This window comes from Hippoglossus stenolepis, chromosome 7 (assembly GCF_022539355.2).
Source record: "Hippoglossus stenolepis isolate QCI-W04-F060 chromosome 7, HSTE1.2, whole genome shotgun sequence".
Taxonomy (NCBI): domain Eukaryota; kingdom Metazoa; phylum Chordata; class Actinopteri; order Pleuronectiformes; family Pleuronectidae; genus Hippoglossus; species Hippoglossus stenolepis.
The window spans coordinates 9389952-9408919 of record NC_061489.1 but is presented as its reverse complement, the minus strand read 5'-3'; positions in this window follow the sequence as shown (position 1 = coordinate 9408919).

Below are 18968 nucleotides of genomic sequence, written 5' to 3'. Positions count from 1 at the left end.
GAATTCAGTTTAAGTGTGAAAACTAATTTTTTTAGTTTCATACATTGTTCGGGGCTAGGGTTGTTGATAGATGCAAGTAATACCTTTTCAATCTTTTGGGATGGTGGCAGTATTAAAATGAAGTGTTACTAGAGTTATTCTTCAAATGTTTAAGTGCCTTTATTAATATATATAATGTTATTCCAGGGTACAGGGAAGTTAAAGATCAAACCACTAACCCAGTGAACATTGACCAACATCCACCTGAGGCATTCAAAAACCACCCCTGGAGTGACTTTGTGTCTGAGCTGTTTAATTTTGAAATAACTGACCTATGTGTCAGTTGTGATTTTACTTCCTATCATTGTGTTTTTCGGTGTCAATTGTTTCTCATTTGCAATTACGTTTGGTGTATAAAGCCTTGTGTTTCACCTCTTGAGAAACCAGAATGTTATGCTGGTCTTTGCTCCCCATGTTGGCCTGGTGTGACAGTGTTTTGGATTACTGCCTGCTTCCCTCTGGATTAGTTTGCCTCTTTGGATTGTTCTCCCTGGTTTTGTACTTTTGCCTGCCTGACCTTTGTTCCTTTTTGTGTTAAGTAAATTTCGGAGCAATCTAAGTTCTGCCGACATCTGTTACTGGTTCCCAGTCAGTGGTCCAGCAGACAGCCACGTCTGGTTCCCAGTCTGGGGTTCAGATAAGCTCTATGTGATCTGGACAATTCCAACTGCAGTCAGCCTCTTTCCAAACTTCCTGGGGAGTTCCATGGAACCCCTACTGCTCAGCCTCCTGTTCTACCTCAAGAGGCATTTTGCCTTCGCCATCGTCCTCCTGCTTTTTCCTCCATGGACATTTCACTCTTGGCATTGGCCTTCAGAGAGATCCTGCATTAACCGTGCCCTTGTCCCTGCACTCACCAATGCCCCTAGAGCGTTTGAAGCATAGTGGTCTTGCATTCACCTATCAACCCATTTATCCATCCGAGAATCTCTGTTCCATCCCTGTTGTGACCCCTGGGCTGTCCGAACAAGGTCGTGCTCCATCCCTGCCTAACCCTCAGATCGCACACTCAAGGACTGCCCCTGCCCAGTCTTCCAGCAGTTGCCCAGAGATTCCCAGCATCTTTGAGAGCTTTTAAAAGTGCTATATAAATCCAATGTATTATTTTTATTATTATTCATCTCCATCTTGTCCACTGCCGTCCTTATCCTTTACAAGCATGTTCTTGCTCTTTTAAATCTCACATCTCACTACCAAGGTAGGGACCACAGCTGGATCTCAATGCCATTTAGACCAATCCAATCTCCTTTTTTCATTTTATTATTATTTTTTTAACTTGCTCTATTCCTCGGACTCTCTCACCCTTTTTAATATAACCCCTCTTTCTTGTTCTCTGATTATGGCCCTTTCACCATATGCCTCCAGGTCCCCCTGAAATAATTATATTTAAACAAGTGGATGTGAAAAGGATTGCCAGAGGAGGCTCAGGGACGTTTAATATCTGGCTGAGTACAAAGAGCGTAGGAGAAAGAGACCTGGTTGACGCAAGAGTCGTTCCTTTTTCCACGGAGCACACAGTCTCTGTTCTGGTTTCCAGAGATCATTAATTTCTCGAAAAGAGATCTCCCCGGGTGAGACTCATTCACATGCAGATGGCACTATTCCTCAGGAGCCTCTATCGCTCTTTCTCTCTTTCCATCGGGCCATTTAGTGCTCTCTTTCTCTCTCTTTTGCTGTGTAGCTCCCTCCTATATTAAGCAAACTGTTAGCTTGGCAGCCTTAGGTGACATAGCACTCATATTTCAGCACTGGGGAACGGGAGTAATGCAATGTGCTGCTATGGATACATTACATGAAAATTTGTCTCTTTTAAATTGAGCAAAGTCGGAGAATGTAACAGGCATTTATCAATGGATATCATTTTTCTTCTCCATCCTCAATTATTTTTTAAACCAAAACTAAAACCTAATTCCTTTCTTCCTCATGCTTGACATATGGCTCAGTATCTGGCATCTTGAGTTGTGATATGTAATGCTTTTACATGTTTGCTGTTACGCCATCAGGGAAGACCCGGTTATGTTGGATAAAAGAATAAATATTTCCCAGTAGGTAACAGGGAAGACAGCGCTCTGCCTTTAGCTGCTTTCATCTTCAATCCACCGTCATTCTCCTGCTGTATGGTAAATGTTTCTGGAGTTAAAGAGCTCTGTGATACCTATCTCGTTTGCATCTCAACCCAAAACCGTCTCTTCCTTGCAGTCAAACGGCAGCTCTTATGCTGGTGTGTGTGCCATGGCAGTAATTAGTAATTAGTGACCCGTTACTGCATGCATTTGTGCCGTAACCCAGAGGCGTTAGCAGCAATTCCAGCCCCCACCTCTCTCTTCTCTCCCAGTTTATATCTAACCTGATGGACTTTGATGACATGTTTCTTTGAAGACCTGATCAAAGACTCTCGTCTTCTGATGAGAGTGATGGTTGCTGTTGGTGAGGAGGTAGGGAAGAATACCAAGCGTCTTTTTCAGAGAGAGATGGATATAGAGTGAGCGAGAGGAAAAGAGCATGCATAATGTTTGAGATAAGAACATGGCACTCTATTTACATATATAAGAGCCTGTGTCAGAACTTAAAGTACAAAATATAATAATATAATGAGCATAAACATAAACTGACAAAGCATACACTCAATAAAATGTGTAACTGCTCAGGTCCTGGGTTTAAAAAAATTGAGAGGTAACTGAGAGAGAATTTAAGTGAGAATTGACCTAAGCCACACTACAAGCTTTGATTTGTCATTGGGCAGCATAATTGGATGTTGCCCAGATGATCGCAAAATTGGTCCTGACTATCGATAATGATGAAAGAAAACTGTTGGTAGGCTACATAGCTCACTAGGCCATATTGCATAGCCCTCTTTTAAGGAGACTGCATACAATAAATACATTTGATTTTAAGAGCATTTGGTGAAAATAAGCAGCTATTGATATAATCTGAAGAGTCCTGGATACACTTTGAGGACGGTCCCTAACTTCAGTTTCTCAGTTTTTTTCTATTTTAGTTTCAATTATTTGCCATGTTTTAATGGTTTGACAAAAACACACTGATCAACCACAACATTCAAACCAGTCACCTGTTTGTATGTGGAGTTGATCAGTGCTATGTGTTCACTATTTGAGCAAACATGAATCATGAAAAGTCCCTCTGCTATGACTACCAGCAGTTCTTTTCACACTTTAGCCCTGGAAACAGAAAAACCCATGCGTCTGTGCACGGCACTGTAATGGAGGTGTGACGGTTATTACTGCAAGTATTTGGATGTTGTTCATATTTGCTCAGAGAACATTCTCTGCTCATATCTGAGTAATGTGTTTGTATTCATTTACATATCTTACCTGTTGCATGTGCAGTTATTTTGAGTATGTTATCCATGGTTCCCTTATTTTTCTGCAGCTCCATCAGACTGTTATAAACATCCTCAGTGGTTTGTGCTTTGGTTCAGTGGTTCCCATAACAAGAGCATAGAAAACAGCTTCCCTGTAATACAGGAATCATCCTGAGGGGGACATGTATTTCACAGTGAGGACAACCCAGTCTCATCAGAAAACGTATAGTACCTACATTGGTCCACTTGGAAAAACGTAGTATTCTCACAATTTGGCCTCTCAAATTGTGAGAATACTACGTTTTTGTCTGCCCATTGTTTTGCATTGGCCTGTGCCCATGTCACGTGACTCTCAAGTTCGCGTCTGCGAAAACGAAAACATGGCGGACATTCCTTGTATTTTCAGATAAAAATGTCATTTTATAATATAGTTTGGGCATTAAAATACATTCTGACACCATTTCTAGCGAGAAATATGCTCTTTGCTTCCGCAATCTTCAGCCAGTTCATGCTTACGATCTATATTTTATTAGTTATCACGAATATTTTTCAGATCTCGCCAGAAAAATCGTAGTAATGTAACGTTTTTATCGTTGCTATGGTGGTTGCTGTGAACGCTGCCATGCCGTAAACCACGTCGTAGCGTGCTGTTTGAATCATCGTCCGTGCGTTGCGTCGTTCAGTGAGCGTGAATGTTATTCACGTTATTTGATATTAATATTTGATGATAGATTACACCTCTAATTCGAAGGATCTAAGAAGTCCCCGCAACTACATTCATACCGAGGCGGGCCCGAGTGCGCATGCGTGAGCGGACCTGTATTAACTTGTATTTCACCCAGCGTACTTTGGGGATTTAATAAAAATGTCTATTTAGTATATTATATTAAATGGTGTTTGTGGTATGTAACTTAAAAGTACCTCTTTAATGGTAGGAGAATTTCTCTCCCTCATCTTCCTCGATGTATGTGGATGGTGGTAGTGGCCTAAACCCGGCTTCTGTTTCTTTCCGTTTCTCCTTCTTTTTGGGAGAGGCTGCCCTTCCTGTTCCTCATCAAGCCAAACAAACTGTTCGGTCCCAGTTTTTGACGTTGCTGAAACTCCTGTAGCTTCACTTGGATCCTCCTTGATTAAAAAACAGAACATACCAATTGTTACTTAAAATGTATCGCAACGCCCTAACATCTTGTTTTGAAAACATTATAGTCATATTGCATACTATAAATTAAACCAAATTGATCTGATATTGTGGAGTAATGGACAAATACATCCCTTGTTAATCTAAAGCATTCATAAATCAAAGTTCAATCATAAACCATCCTTAATTTGAGAAAACGAAATCAAACTATCACACTCCAAAAATAGGGAAGCTCTCAAAACTTAGAATGAATGTATAGTGAAGGACCCACAATGGGCCTTTCACCCTGCACCCTACACTGTATCGTGTAGAACTATTTTATGGGCTGATTCGTTGTTTCTGTTAGTTTCCTTATACCATTACATTATCTGTTTATGTTTATATTTATATTGTAGCGTCCCTCAATGATGAGCTAAGCGTCTTGAACGTATTCACATCCCAGGTAACACAGGCTACAATGGGCCGTAGCCTGAGTACAAACAATAGAATATTAGCAAATGAATAGCACTCCATTGTCTGTATCGACAGACTCCACATTCGCTGTCTCAGCACTCGGACTGTAAACCCAGATCGTTACAATATTTAAAAACAAAACAAAATAAACTACTTACCTGACAGAAGGATTATAACATCGTCGTCTTCCAAGCGGTCCATGTTTATGACATAGCTTTATGTTAAATGGACCGGAAAGTTAAAAAAAACTTTATTTACGACAGTCACACGACAGGTCCGCTCACGCATGCGCAATCGGGCCCGCCTCGGTATGAATGTAGTTGCGGGGACTTCTTAGATCCTTCAAATTAGAGGTGTAATCTATCATCAAATATTAATATCAAATAACGTGAATAACATTCACGCTCACTGAACAACACAACGCAGCGGACGATGATTCAAACAGCACGCCTACGGCGTGGTTTACAGCATGGCAGTTCACAGCAACCACCATAGCAACGATAAAAACGTTACATTACTACAATTTTTCTGGCGAGATCTGAAAAATATTCGTGATAACTAATAAAATATAGATCGTAAGCATGAACTGGCTGAAGATTGTGGAAGCAAAGAATATTTCTCGCTAGAAATGGTGTCAGAATGTATTTTAATGCCCAAACTATTTTATAAAATGACATTTTTATCTGAAAATATAAGGAATGTCCGCCATGTTTTCGTTTTCGCAGACGGGAACTTGAGAGTCACGTGACGTGGGCACAGGCCAATGCAAAACAATGGGCAGACAAAAACGTAGGCATCTCACAATTTGGCCTCTCAAATTGTGAGATGCCTACGTTTTTCCAAGTGGACCAACGTAGGTACTATACGTTTTCTGATGAGACTGGGTTGGTGAGGAAGATGGGCAGTTGCCTGGAAAAGGGCCACGATGCAGACAAAAGGGAATGAAAATGGACAGAGACAGGCGATGGAGCCGAGACGTGGAAGAATAAGAGCCAAAGCAGAGTGACATGAGGTGCAACAGATGTTAAACGAACGATGTCAAGACGCAGTAAACAGCATCAGCGTAGCGTCCCTGTGGCTGTCATATGGCCCTGTATCTGATTTTTACTGGTGTTGTGTTTCCCCTTTTCCTACCTGTTAGACTTTGTCTGTTACGTTCATTGCACTGCCGTCGTCGTGTGCCAGATTTGAGCGGTGCAGAGGACCGGGCTCAGCATCTGTATTCAGGTGCACTAATGGAATCACTGAGGCTAAAATGGCAGGAGGTGAAAGGTGAGTGCACAGAGAACAGCAGACAGCTCCACACCACCACTGCTGCTGTCGTTCTGCCAAACCACTCGACTGTGATGGCATGGAGAGTGTGTGTGTGTTTGTGTGTGTGTGTGTGTGTGTGTGTGTTTGTGTACGTGAGAATGGCGGGTAGAGGAGGCGAATTAGAGAGGTTTTTGTGTGAGGATTATGAAAGGTATGTAGCGATCAATTATTTTTGTTCACAGGCATTTATCTTTTGTTGGTTATTCTCTGCTCTGGGTTTTTGAAAGATTTAGCTATTAGGAATGTGTGTTGGGAGCAGCTCTAACAAAATAACTATTGACTTTTATGAGTATCCTAGAAGGCTTCTCTGTCATTTACCAATATAGTTAAGCTTTACTGACGATGCAGTACAGCTTGTGCAGACATTCTTAAGACCCTCAAAGGATATGCTCAGATTGTACACTTAATATTCACTGTAATAATTCCTCCTCTCCGTACGAGGAGACCTCTTCAAGAGCTAAACTGTATGAGATGAGAGGTCAAACTCTTTAGCCTGTTCTTCCTCATTGAATATTTAACAGGTTTTTAAAATATGATAAATTGAGCACAGAATGCATGTATGTTTGCTGGCTAGCTGTGTTTTGGGCATTACTTTGTTTTCTTCCCCATGCAAACTGTAGATCGGCAGAAGAGCCTGAAACCCTGCTACAGGTGGTAGTACATGTGGGTGATGTAGGTCACATTTATAGCAACTCGTTGTTATTTACTTTATTGACTAATCTGCTGTTTTCTTTTCTAGACTCATTGATTAATCATTTAATAAACAAAAATGTTCAGTTTATGAAGTAAAACTGAGAAATGCAGTAAATCATCACAATGCAAGAGTGAGAACCATTTTGACAGACAATTTTTGACAATTTATGATTAAGAGTTGATGACAGAAACCATGTTGATCAACTTATTGATTAATTGAGTAACCATGTTAACTCCATGAACAATACAAATAAAACAACGGCCCACTCTACTAGTGAAAACATGTTGTCCCTGTCAAAGACAAAATTCTAACGTTAAACAGTCATGTTTTACAAGAATGGCATTGAGTAGAGCACATATATCCACCTAACAACGGCCCGATAGTCCCACAAAATTTCGCACCAAATCCATCATGTTCATTTGGACATAATTCTGGATCTAATGAACATACACTGCTATTAAAAAATAAGGGAACACTTAATCGTCACAGTATAACCTCAGTCAGTTAAACTTCACGAATATCAATGTGTCCATTTAACAAACACCAGGGATTGTGAATCAATTTCACCTGCTTTGGTGCAAATGAAAGTGACATCAGGTGCAATGGAGAGGCAGAAGCAAGACAACCCCCATGGTTTTACATGTGTTGGCCACAGACAGTTGCTCTCTCTCCTTATCCTTCCTGACTGATTCTTCTCTAGTTTTGTGTTCTGCTAGTGTCCTTGTCACTAATGGTAGCAAGAGTTGCACAGGTAGTCCAGCTCCACCAGGATGGCACATCCATACGTGTGGTCGCAAGAAGCTTTGCTGTGTCTCCCAGCAAAATCTCAAGAGAATGGAGGAGATACGAGGATACCAGCCGTTACACATAGAAAACTGGACAGGGCCGTAGAAGGGCGTCAACCCAGCAGCAGGACTGGTATCTGCTCTTTGGAGTGAGGAGGAACAGGTGGAGCTCTGCCAGAGCCCAACAAAATGACCTCCAGCAGACTACTGGTGTGCATGTTTCTGACCAAACTGTCAGAAACAGACTCCATGAGGGTGGCATTAGGGCCCGATGTCCTCCAGTGGGACCTGTGCTCACAGCCCAGCACCTTGTAGCTTGATTGACATTCGCGAGAGAACCCCAGAATTGGCAGGTCCGCCACTGGCGCCCGTTCTCTTCACAGATGAGAGCAGGTTTACACACATGTGACAGGTGTGAAAGAGTTTGGAGAGAATGTGGGGACCGCTATGCTGCCTGTAACATCATCCAGCATGACCTGTTTGTCGGTGGGTCAGTGATGGTCTGAGGAGGCATATCCTTGGAGGGTTGAACAGACCTCTATGTCATATTCAACGGTACCCTGACTACTGTTAGGTACGAGGAAGAAATCCTTGTAGCGATTGTCAGACGTTATGCTGGTAGAGAAGGGTTCTCTACCAGCATGTAGATGTACTTCTGTGTAGTCATAGCCATTCATTTTACATAGGTTAGCCGCTGTGACAACACAGAAGTACAATTACAGATATAACATTGGGAATGCTAGAACGCTAAGAAACGCTAACGTGATGTCATTCACAAATCAGTGAACGTGATTTTGCTGTTGCTCGACATCCAAAACGGAGATTGCCAAAGTAGTGGAAAGTCCCCAGATTTGTTGCTAGTCACTAGATACGATTTTTTGTTGCTAGGGAAGGAGAAAAGTCGCTAATTGGCAACACTGGCTGTCAGGAAATTCTCGCAAGTTGGATCCAACTGTGATTTCAACTTTTTACTTTTTTTCGATGTAATCTTTACATGTTCAAGTCAGACTTAAAAAAACAAGAACTTTGACAGTAGAAGGCTGAGTTATGCACTTTAGCCAATTAGCCATATACTGGGTAGGAGGCGGTAGAGGCTGCATGTTGGGCAAATGCACCGCAATCTGAGAAATTGTGGGTGGCAGCCTGGGCTCCTGAGAAATGCAGGTCAACAGTCATCCTGCCACAGGACAGAAAGTCATTTAATCTGTATATGTCGGTGTTAGCATCCGCTGGATCGAATGATAAACAAGGACAGAACAATCTGCCATGTAGCTAGTGGGGATGATAAAGACTTTGCTGAGGGGAGAACAGAACATAACAATTAGGCTGCAGTGATTTCACTGACGACCGTTGTGAACTGATTCTGTTTTAGACAGCAGCGCAGAGAGACCGTCTGTATGTGACAAAGGTGGGATCAGGGTTTCTTGAAAGATAAATTCAGTGTCAACAGAAATAATATTTTTTTTGTGGTTGCAAGAGTTCAAATATAACAGATTTAAGGATAAGATACTGTGTAAGAAAATGAAATGCTAGTTGATAAAACGTCACAGAACAATCGGCTTAAGTTCAGTTTCACAAAGGAGCATATAGCCAAGCTCAAAGAATCTCTACAACACATGTTTTTTTCCCCCTCTTCTGTCAAACTTGACTTACGTGGAAGTGGCAGCTGCCACCAGGTCTCTCACTGCAGCTACACATGGCTTGACATACACTTATCGACCAGCGAAACACTGATCACAGAGCCCGGCGGACTGTCGCACTTCTCATTAATCCAGCTGTAAGCAACAGATGTGCAGTATCAGTGGGAGCTGGCTCGCCTTAAATCAGCCTCCTGACAGCTGACACTTGTGTGAGATGTCCAGAGCTTCATGTGGAACTTTGTTTTTTTTACTCCAGGTTTACGGCTACATTCACAAATACAGTGATTAGCTTTTTTTGATATTAAGCCAGATCCAGAGTTAAAGGTTCAGTGTGTAAGATTTAGATGAAAGGGATCTATTAGCAGAAATTGAATATAAAATAATCCTAATGATGTTTTCACTTGTGTGTAAATATCTTAAATGTACGAATTGTTGTTTTCTTTACCCTAGAATGGGCCCTTTATATTTAAATACTTTATATTACATTAGGAGCAGGTCCTCTCTACGGAGGCAGCCATGTTTTTTACAGTCATCCAAATGGGACAAACTAAAGCCTTTTGAGTTTTTATGACAACTGAAGGTTTCCACAAGTTCTCTTTCATGTTTGGAAGGGGAGGGGGGAGGTGAGGGGTATTCAGCTGCAACATACAAATTCATCACATATAGGCTCTCTCTGGATTCAAACTAATTCTGAAAACTATTATTATTTGCTTTCTGCATTGTTTGTGCAGTATTTAACTCAATTTAATCATACAATTTTAGGGCATATACCTATGTTTTTAATGTCTTAGTTGGTTCAGATTAGTTAACAGTTCTTAAAGCCTTGCACATTTGCCATTGATTTCCCGAGTTTTGCACTTCAGCCAAGTTTGTAAAATCTCTTCTTTCCTCTGTATTTTCAAAGCACTTATTGAATCAGTTCACAGGATGTCGGATGAACCTGTGTGCCACTATGGTCGTCACACTGTAATGGGAACATGATGACAGCCTTAGCATCACTGTTATTTCAAGAAGGTAATAAGCAAAAAGTCAGACAAAGCAGTTGCCGATATAAAGATATATATTTTTTTCTTTCTTACTTTCCATCTTTGTTCACACAGATTGCTTCACATCCCTCCTCTCTCTCTCTCTCTCTCTCTCTGTGTGTGTTTGCTGTTTGAATTTAAAGTTTGACTTTAATTATTCATGTTGGAAATGAATGTAATCAGCGGTGTAGAAATGCAAACAGACACCAAATGGACACAAGACACAAAATAGCGCAGTGCATCGTCCTTTAACTCTAACAGCACTACTGAATGATGTCTCATCATATAGTGATTGACAGTCAGAGGGAGTTTAAAGACAATGATGCTGGTTTGAAAAAAAATTGGCAAGAAAATGTCAGAGGAAAGAAATACATTTAAAGTGTTTGAGTCGTCTGGGACACATAATGTTTTTTTTAAGGGAACTATTTATCATCTTACAGTTCCTATACACCTTATTCTTAACCTTAGTCCACTCTGCAATCATTTTTACTTCCTGTATTACAGTCAACTTTTGATAACTTTGTTTAGCATTGTCAGGTTTATCATCCTTTACTTGCAAAAAAAAAGTCAGGTTTAAGGCTATTAAAAGAGACTGTCATTAAGTTTGAATATTTTTTAAGTATTAAAGAAACTTATATGTTATTAGTTTGCTTGTTTGGAAATTTCCTCTCGTATTTTGGGAGATGAAAAGAGCCAACTGCTGGGTGAAGGCAGCATCTTCTCTGCAGCCATCCGGCCTGGATCTTTTGTCTGTAGTGTTTTAATAAATAACTAAATTTGAAGGTTAGTTGCTGCTAGATGGTCTGAGAAGATGAAGCTGATAACAGCTCTGAAAGGACTCTTATGAGAGCACATACTTCCACCAATGCCCAACAGTCCCCTTATGAGACCACATTTAAAGTCACTAGAGCCACTTTTTTATTTCAATGCGCACCAAATTGCACACAGTCATAAATAGCAGTCCCCTGTCAGATTTATGATTATCAAGATCCATTAATTATTTTTTGAGAAATCAAGGAAAATGTTAAAATGCATACAATTACTTGATCGACCCCCGATCTGGATCTACATAAAAAATGTAATTGTTCTTCCTGACTCATACCTTCCACCAAGTTCAACAGCTTTTGCGAAATCCTGATAACTAACAAACAAACACAGACAAAAACATAACTTCCTTGGCAGAGGTAATAAACACATTATTGTTGGACAGTTTCATCACAGCATTGTCTCTGGGTTTATATGTAGATATAGCACCACGTGTCTGTTAAAATAAATCAATGCATACACAGTAAAAACAAAAGTGACAAGAGGTTATACGATTCAATTTTGTTCCTGAAAAAAGCGTGTGAACCTTTGAGCTAAGATCATTTTTAGTCACAGTACGTTCAGCTACAGTTGTGTGTGAGTCAACATGAGGTGAAGAAGAAGGTGAATAGTCCGTTTAAATCGTAGCTCATGTTTGGAGACTTTGCACAGATTTAGGCCCTGTCCCAATTCCTTTCTCTTGGCCCTACCCATCGTGCCCTTCGCTGGGAGTGTCCCCTCCAAACAGATCCATAAGGGGCTAGAAAACCTTCCCCCAGGAATTGGGGCACCACTCGCTACGTCATCTGCAGCTAACCAATGTTATTACAGCGACAAATAATATCAACCAAAGTTATTACATCTACCACCGTTATGAACCAACATTATAATATTTACTCATCTGACAACTACAAGACAGATCAATACAGTCAGGCAGCACGTTTACATCGGCTGTTTCTATGTAACGTTAGCCCTGTCCATAGAAACTTCTGCCCCGCTGTGAAAACGTTATTACTTGAGCAGGGAAGGTGGCAAAATTTGCGGCTTGACAATTTTTCAAACTACATATACTGTAGTACATTACAGAACATTTACCTGTTTGTTTTGACAGTGTGAATAGCGATTTTCCTGAAACACTCCCAGCAATTCATTTACGTTTTCATTTGCTACTTGATTTGAAATGAGTTTTTCATCGCTGGATAAAAAAAAAAATGTCATGATTATTTTGAAAGATTTCATGCTTTCCTCTATAAGCATTTTAGCTGCGGTCGCCATGTTTATTCGCTTTGTCCGTTCGTTAAGTATTCGGGAACTACCGTCTACTCCTTCCTTTTTAGGGGGTCCTGAATACACTACAGTTGAGGTGTTTGAAGGACTAGATGGTTACTACCCCTACATCACATAGAGAAATGGGACAACACTACTCCATCAAGGGGTGAAATGGGATTGGGCCTAAGGCTCTGTCCCAATTCACTCATTGGCCCTACCCCTTAGCTCTTCCCCTTCGTTTTGCACGTGGCTTTGATGGGGTAGGGTGTCCCAATACCTGTTGGGACGGAGGGGTAGGGATGAGGGGTAGGGCTTTATACCCCTCCAAACTGCCTTGCGAATCACCGGCAAGCTGGGAGAGAGACCCACAAATGTAGTATTTTCTCCGTAAATAAGGATAACAAAATTACGATAATGATTGTAATAGCTTAGTTTAATATCATTTCAATGTATTACGGTCACTTTTTTCACAACAACCTTAAAACAAAAGATTGCGCTATTGTTAGCATGCTAGCGATTTTTTGTTCAACAATGGTCTCAACAATGGTCTCAACAATGTTATTACAATGACATCCCCAGCAAAACTGTCTTGTCTGTTTACATCAATGACTACTGATGACGTGTCGGGTTTCCTCGACAACTACTGATGATGTAACGGCTTCTTGAAGGGCTGTCACAATTTGTAGGGGAAGGTTTCCACCACTACCCCTTGTGACTCCGTTTCAAGGGGCAAGATAACCCTTGGAAACAAGGGGTAGGATGAAGGGGTAGGGCCAAGGGGTGTCATGGGATTGGGCCTAATACTCATTTCCTGGACACTCTCATCAAAACATCTCTGAAGTTTGTCCTCAAAACTAGCCTTTTACTGAGACACACACACACACACACACACACACACACACATGCAATAAAAAAGCGGTAGTATAAACTAAACCAGTGAAATATGAATAAATTAAATGAGTGACAGTAAAACATGACACAGTAAGAACACATGATGCATAATTTAACGCCAGCTGTTAAACACATTAATAGCAGCAGGAGTAAATTATTGCTCAAACTTTAATGTTGTGATTGAAGGTAGCAGCGTTCACCTCGTCTGACTCAGCTGCTGCAGAGGGGAAGGGTGGTCATCCCGGATGCTGCTGCTGCTGTGAAGCTTATTTAAATTTAGATTTCTGCACAGTTGTGTTTCTCGAGCCAGTTCAGCTTCACTCATCTTCTCCTCTGTGTCTGGTGTTTTTCAGGCCAAATGACGGAGCAGAATAAAACAGTGATTGAGCTCGCTAAAATGTTAAAGCCCTGCTACAGTGGCTACTGGCTGTATGCGAACAGAGACGGATAAAATATCAAAGCTGTGAGTCAGGAAAAGGCTTGGACAGCTATTCTGTCTCAGAGCGAGTAAAAAGGAAATTGGACTTTTGGAAACTGGAGAAAGGAAATTGGACACATTGTGAATGACTCCGCCAAGTTCAAGACCCGTTCGATGTTTCCACGAATCTCCGAGTATGTATATGCCGCTGTCTGACTGGTATGCTTGTAAAATGGTTGCCAGCATAACAATACAGATGCATTTACCTTTCCTTGGGAGAGCATGACAGACTATGGCGGGCACTTCGGTGTGGAGAGCACCATGGGGTCAGGGGACCACCAAGGGCCTTTCACGGGTTCCAGGGGGGTCCCTGGCAAAAATGCTAAACTTTATTTTGACAATGTCATTCATAGGTAAGAGCCTGATGGAATGTATGAATATTTTGGTCCTGAATTTCACACACCCTGTAATAAATAAATCGAAAACCGATAATTTTGTCAAAGGGGGTTCATGGTCAAATCTGTGACAGTTAAGGGGTTCTTTAAGTGCAAAAGATTGAGAGCCATTGGTGTGGAGTGTCTCCAGAGTTAGCAGGTCTTTGCAAATTGGAGCAGAAAACAAAAAGATACTATGTTAAATATGAAAATGATATGATAAAACAAACTGATGTTGGGAGTTCATTCCACCATAAATGTCATTGGTTGTGTGTAGCATAACAGAATAGTCCATGACTAGATAAATATAAAAAAATATTTTAATTACACCAGTAAAGTTTCCAGTATTTGCCTGATTAATTATGAGGTGTACTTATACAGCAGAGTTATTCTAAATATTTAGCACCATGGCAACATACAGATTATGTCCCACAGAGAGCAGCAGAAGTGCAGCTGGACATGGCTGCTGGTCCCATTCAAACTGTGCTTCATTTTGAAAATGAAGAAAAAGATTGAACACTATATATTTAGCTGGGAGCAGGCAGCTAAAATAAACAAGAACAGCAGGGGGCTGTAAGTCTACTTAATTACAGCAGGGAAAATAATAAGGGTAGTGAAATAAAGAAATAAAAAACACAAAATATCACTCACTCAGCCCTGTTATGACAATCTCTCTCGGGCTCTGAGGTTTCTGTGGCTCAGTGTGATATCACACTGTAGTGGACTGTTTTGGGGGCCGACCAGCTGCTACTGACGGGAGATGGAAGAAAAAGACCAGTGGAGGAGAAGTCAGCAGGGTGTTGTCTGTGCCACAGCTCTGCAGCCGTAAATCACAAATGCATGGCATGGAGTTTGAAGGTCATAGGCATTAAGCAAGCAGGGAGGGTCTAATTAAATTACACTATTGGTTGCATCATGGGAAATGGTCGAACCAGTAATTGTGAGGACTGACACAGGGCCCGAGAATATCTCAGCCACCCAACTTTCATAAAAGTCACCCACTTTTATGAAAAACATGGAATACACCTTTGAAATGAAAGTAATCATTTTTTTCCGTCTTCCATAATATTTACCATCACCATGGAGGCTGTCTGCGTTTATTTGTTGGTTTATTTGTTTGCTAGCACGATTATGCAAACACTACTCAACCAATTTCCGTGAAATTGTGTGGAGGGTTGGGACATAACCAAAGGATTTTATCAAAGAACAATTCATGGATCTTGATGAGAAAAAATCGGACATGCTTAGGGGACTGAAAGTTAAGTCCAATTTGGTGCTGATCCAAATAAAAATCCAGTTCCAGTGATTTTACATGTGGTTTCCTAAGGAGACTGTTGGGCCTTGGCAGAGGTAGCATAATAAATGCCATTCTAGGTATTAACTTTGAATGAGGACAGGGCAGGTCCATAGCCTGTTGACTTCTCCGACTACCTGTCGTTATTTTTACCCAAACATTCAGTGCTGTGGAAACTTTACACTTAAAAGAAAAGAAAAAAAGTTAAATTTCGACCTGTCATTGGTAGAAAAAACACAGATGTATGGAATGCAAATTAACGATCGTGAAATAAATTAGATATGATATAGTACCAAAGAATTAGACAAAGTGTCATTCATTTTTCCAGTCGACACTCATGTTGTGCCTTCCGTTTGTGAATCCGAGGCACTCCAGGGTTATTTTAGTCCTGAAGCCACCTCGCTCTGACCAGTGGTGACAAGCTTCCCCACAGATTCCACTGAGGATTGCTTTCTCTCACACATACACATTTTCTCTCTACCTGTCTCACCATCTATGTCTGTCATTTTCTTTTCTGTTTCTGTCATGCAACTTTCACACACACACACACACACACGTGTATATATACACACTCTCAGACAAACACACACACACACACAAACCTGTGTCCCCCGTGGGTCCTGTTTGGAACGTTACTTTATTTCCCAGTGAGGTGCCATTGTGAAGCCACCAAGCCTGAGGGAGGAGAGGCCAATTTAACCCTCCCTCGATAAGTCCTTCTCTCTTTCCCTCTCCCTCACTCCCTGCCTCTCTCTCTCTGTGTGTTTTGTCCCTGCTGACTTGTTTGTCCCACCGGTGTTTACCTCCTCCTCTCCCTCTGTTTGCCTCAGCCTCCACTCTGACAGTGCAAGGCCATTATTTTTCCTTTTTCACTTGAACCCTCTCCTCTAACCCCGATCTTCTCTTTTCTCTCTCCCGGCTGCACCCACCTTCTCCCCTCTTTCTCTCCCTAATTGGCATGGCACTTTTTCCCCTGTCTTCCCCCATGTTGCTTTGAAAGCTGCAGTCAGCTCGGCAGGAGACAAGAAAAAAAAAATAAAACAACGTGCAAGACCCTCATGCATTGACAAAGTCCAAACCACTGTTTAGGTACCATCATTATTCTGGTTTGTATTTATGCTACATGTCCCCTCAATTGTCCCTAAACATGCTAATTCATACAAGGAGGGGTGGGGGTTTGACACAAAATTACATGTGCTCAGACGTGCATATATGCAGGCATGCATTCCATATACCCCCACATAGAGATAGACAAGGATCATGCACACAAACCACAACTACTGGGACACGAAGGCAGCAAAGTACATCATATATTATTTTAGCACAGAGAGGAGGGAGTGAAATAGACAGTGCATGGTGCCCAAGGAATTCTCTGTGCATTTAATGGTGTAAATATTTGAGTGGCTCCTGCAGTGGTGCGTATGCGTGCTATTACCCAGCTGCAGGCTGTCGTAGGCATGGTAATGCTCAGCCGTTCTCCAGGGGTGAGACCTTACTGCCGCGCGCAGCCGAACCATTACAAGGCCTCCTCAGGAGCCCCCATGTTGAAAATGGCAAACTGTCTTAAGTTATTCATGATGTGTTGCATTAGACCTGCTGCCAAGGTTTCCTTTATATATCCCTCATTGCACAGTGTTCGAAGCACTGCGTGTGCCGACTCAGAGTCGGACATTCACTAAGAAACAACGTGTGAGTTATCAATATTCATGCTAACACTAAAATCTTTTGACTCCGGGACCTCAGCGAGCTAGCAAATGTGTTGCGCTGATTGTTGTTGTGACTATGCAAAGACAGAAGAATGATGGCATCAAAGATGGGTTTAAGAGAAAGGGATTTTTTAAAAAGACGAGCGAATTGCACTGGTAAAAAAAAAGCCCTCCTCACTACCCCTGGGGTCTCATTAGTTAATTAGTCTTGTTAGCCGGCTTACAAGTGGAGTCTCCCCAAAGCCTTCCATAGATTTATCAGCAGTAATTGAAAGGTAATTCCAGCTCCTGCAGGTGTAGCTCAGCCAGTGCTTCCAAAAGTGAAGTTAAAAGGTCCAAGTGGTAAAGAGGCATAACTGGGCAGCAGTGTGTTTTACAATCCAGCCATTGAGACTTTGCCTCTCCTGTGCTCTACTGTCTACAAGTTTTGTTCCTTTGTATCCTTTTTTTTTCCTCCTCTCGCACCGCTCCCGTTTAGCACCTCCCATCATCTTCCTATATTCTCTCTCTCTCTCTGCCGTCTCTGTAGCTTCATAATTCATCTCTGCTCTCGATAAAGAGAACATCAACCCTGCAAAGAGAGAGAAAGGAGAGGACTTCCCTTCCAATAACTACCTATCTGCAATGCCACCATAGTTGGGAGCCCTAGGCTTTTTCATTCTCTCTTCCCCTCTGTTCTTCTCTCCCCTGCTACCACTCCTACCCCTGTTTCGCTGCTCCCCCCTTCTTCCACCCCCTCTGCACGCGCGCATTATTTTCTACCCCCGAGCATGCCCAAGATGCCCCCAGCTGTGAGGAAATGTCAGACGTTTACCACCCACCACTCTCCTTACCAAATATGCACGCTCACAGAAACACACACACACACACATACACAAATGCCCACACCCTCTTGACATACAATACAATGGAGGAAATCTCATTAGTCGGAGGGTGTATGGCATTGATTTTTGCTTCCGTCTGGTCTTGGTGGGATCTCGTTTGGCACAGTCTGGTTTGCGCTGCAGAACCCACAGCCACACCACGGGTTAAGCCGATTACATTTTTTTGGGGGGAGCAGTGAGACCTGAGGGGTAAAAGGATCCAGTTTTGTTCCGCTCCTCCCTCTGCAAACCCCCCACCCTTTTTTTTCCCTTTCTCTCTGCTGATTTATTCATATGCTCCTGAGGTTCAGCCACCATGGATTCGTGGTTGCATTCATTGCCTTGATCTGGAAATGATTTCAAATTCAGTGGTTCATATTTGCGAATATGGAACAAAGGAACAAATGGCAGGGAAGGGAGTTAGAATCGGAGGTGAGAAATGGTGCAATGGCCCATTGATATGGCCTATTGAAAATAGACTTCACAGTGAACCAAAGCGATAGCAATAACCCGGTTGATAAGTGGATATTACATTGCTAGTGGATATATTTAAACACCTGAATAGCTGGCAAGGTGGCATAAATTTGAATAGAAGCCACGCGCATCTGCCATTTCCCTGCCCTTTATCCCCAAGCTTTGATCCGGCATCAGGTGTAGTTTGATAGAAATGCTTGCGGTGTCAATTTTCACACAAAAGTCATGCTGAATAAAAAGTACACAATACGTTTTCCCCCCCTCTGAAGCCTGCTTTGGTGTGAAAGAATGCACGGGTAAAAGGTGTGCCATGACGATAAAAACACTGAACATAGCCAAAGTCATTATGTTGCGTAGTGTCTGGTCATTTCATGCTTGTGTCCACTGCCAGATGGTGGAATGTGG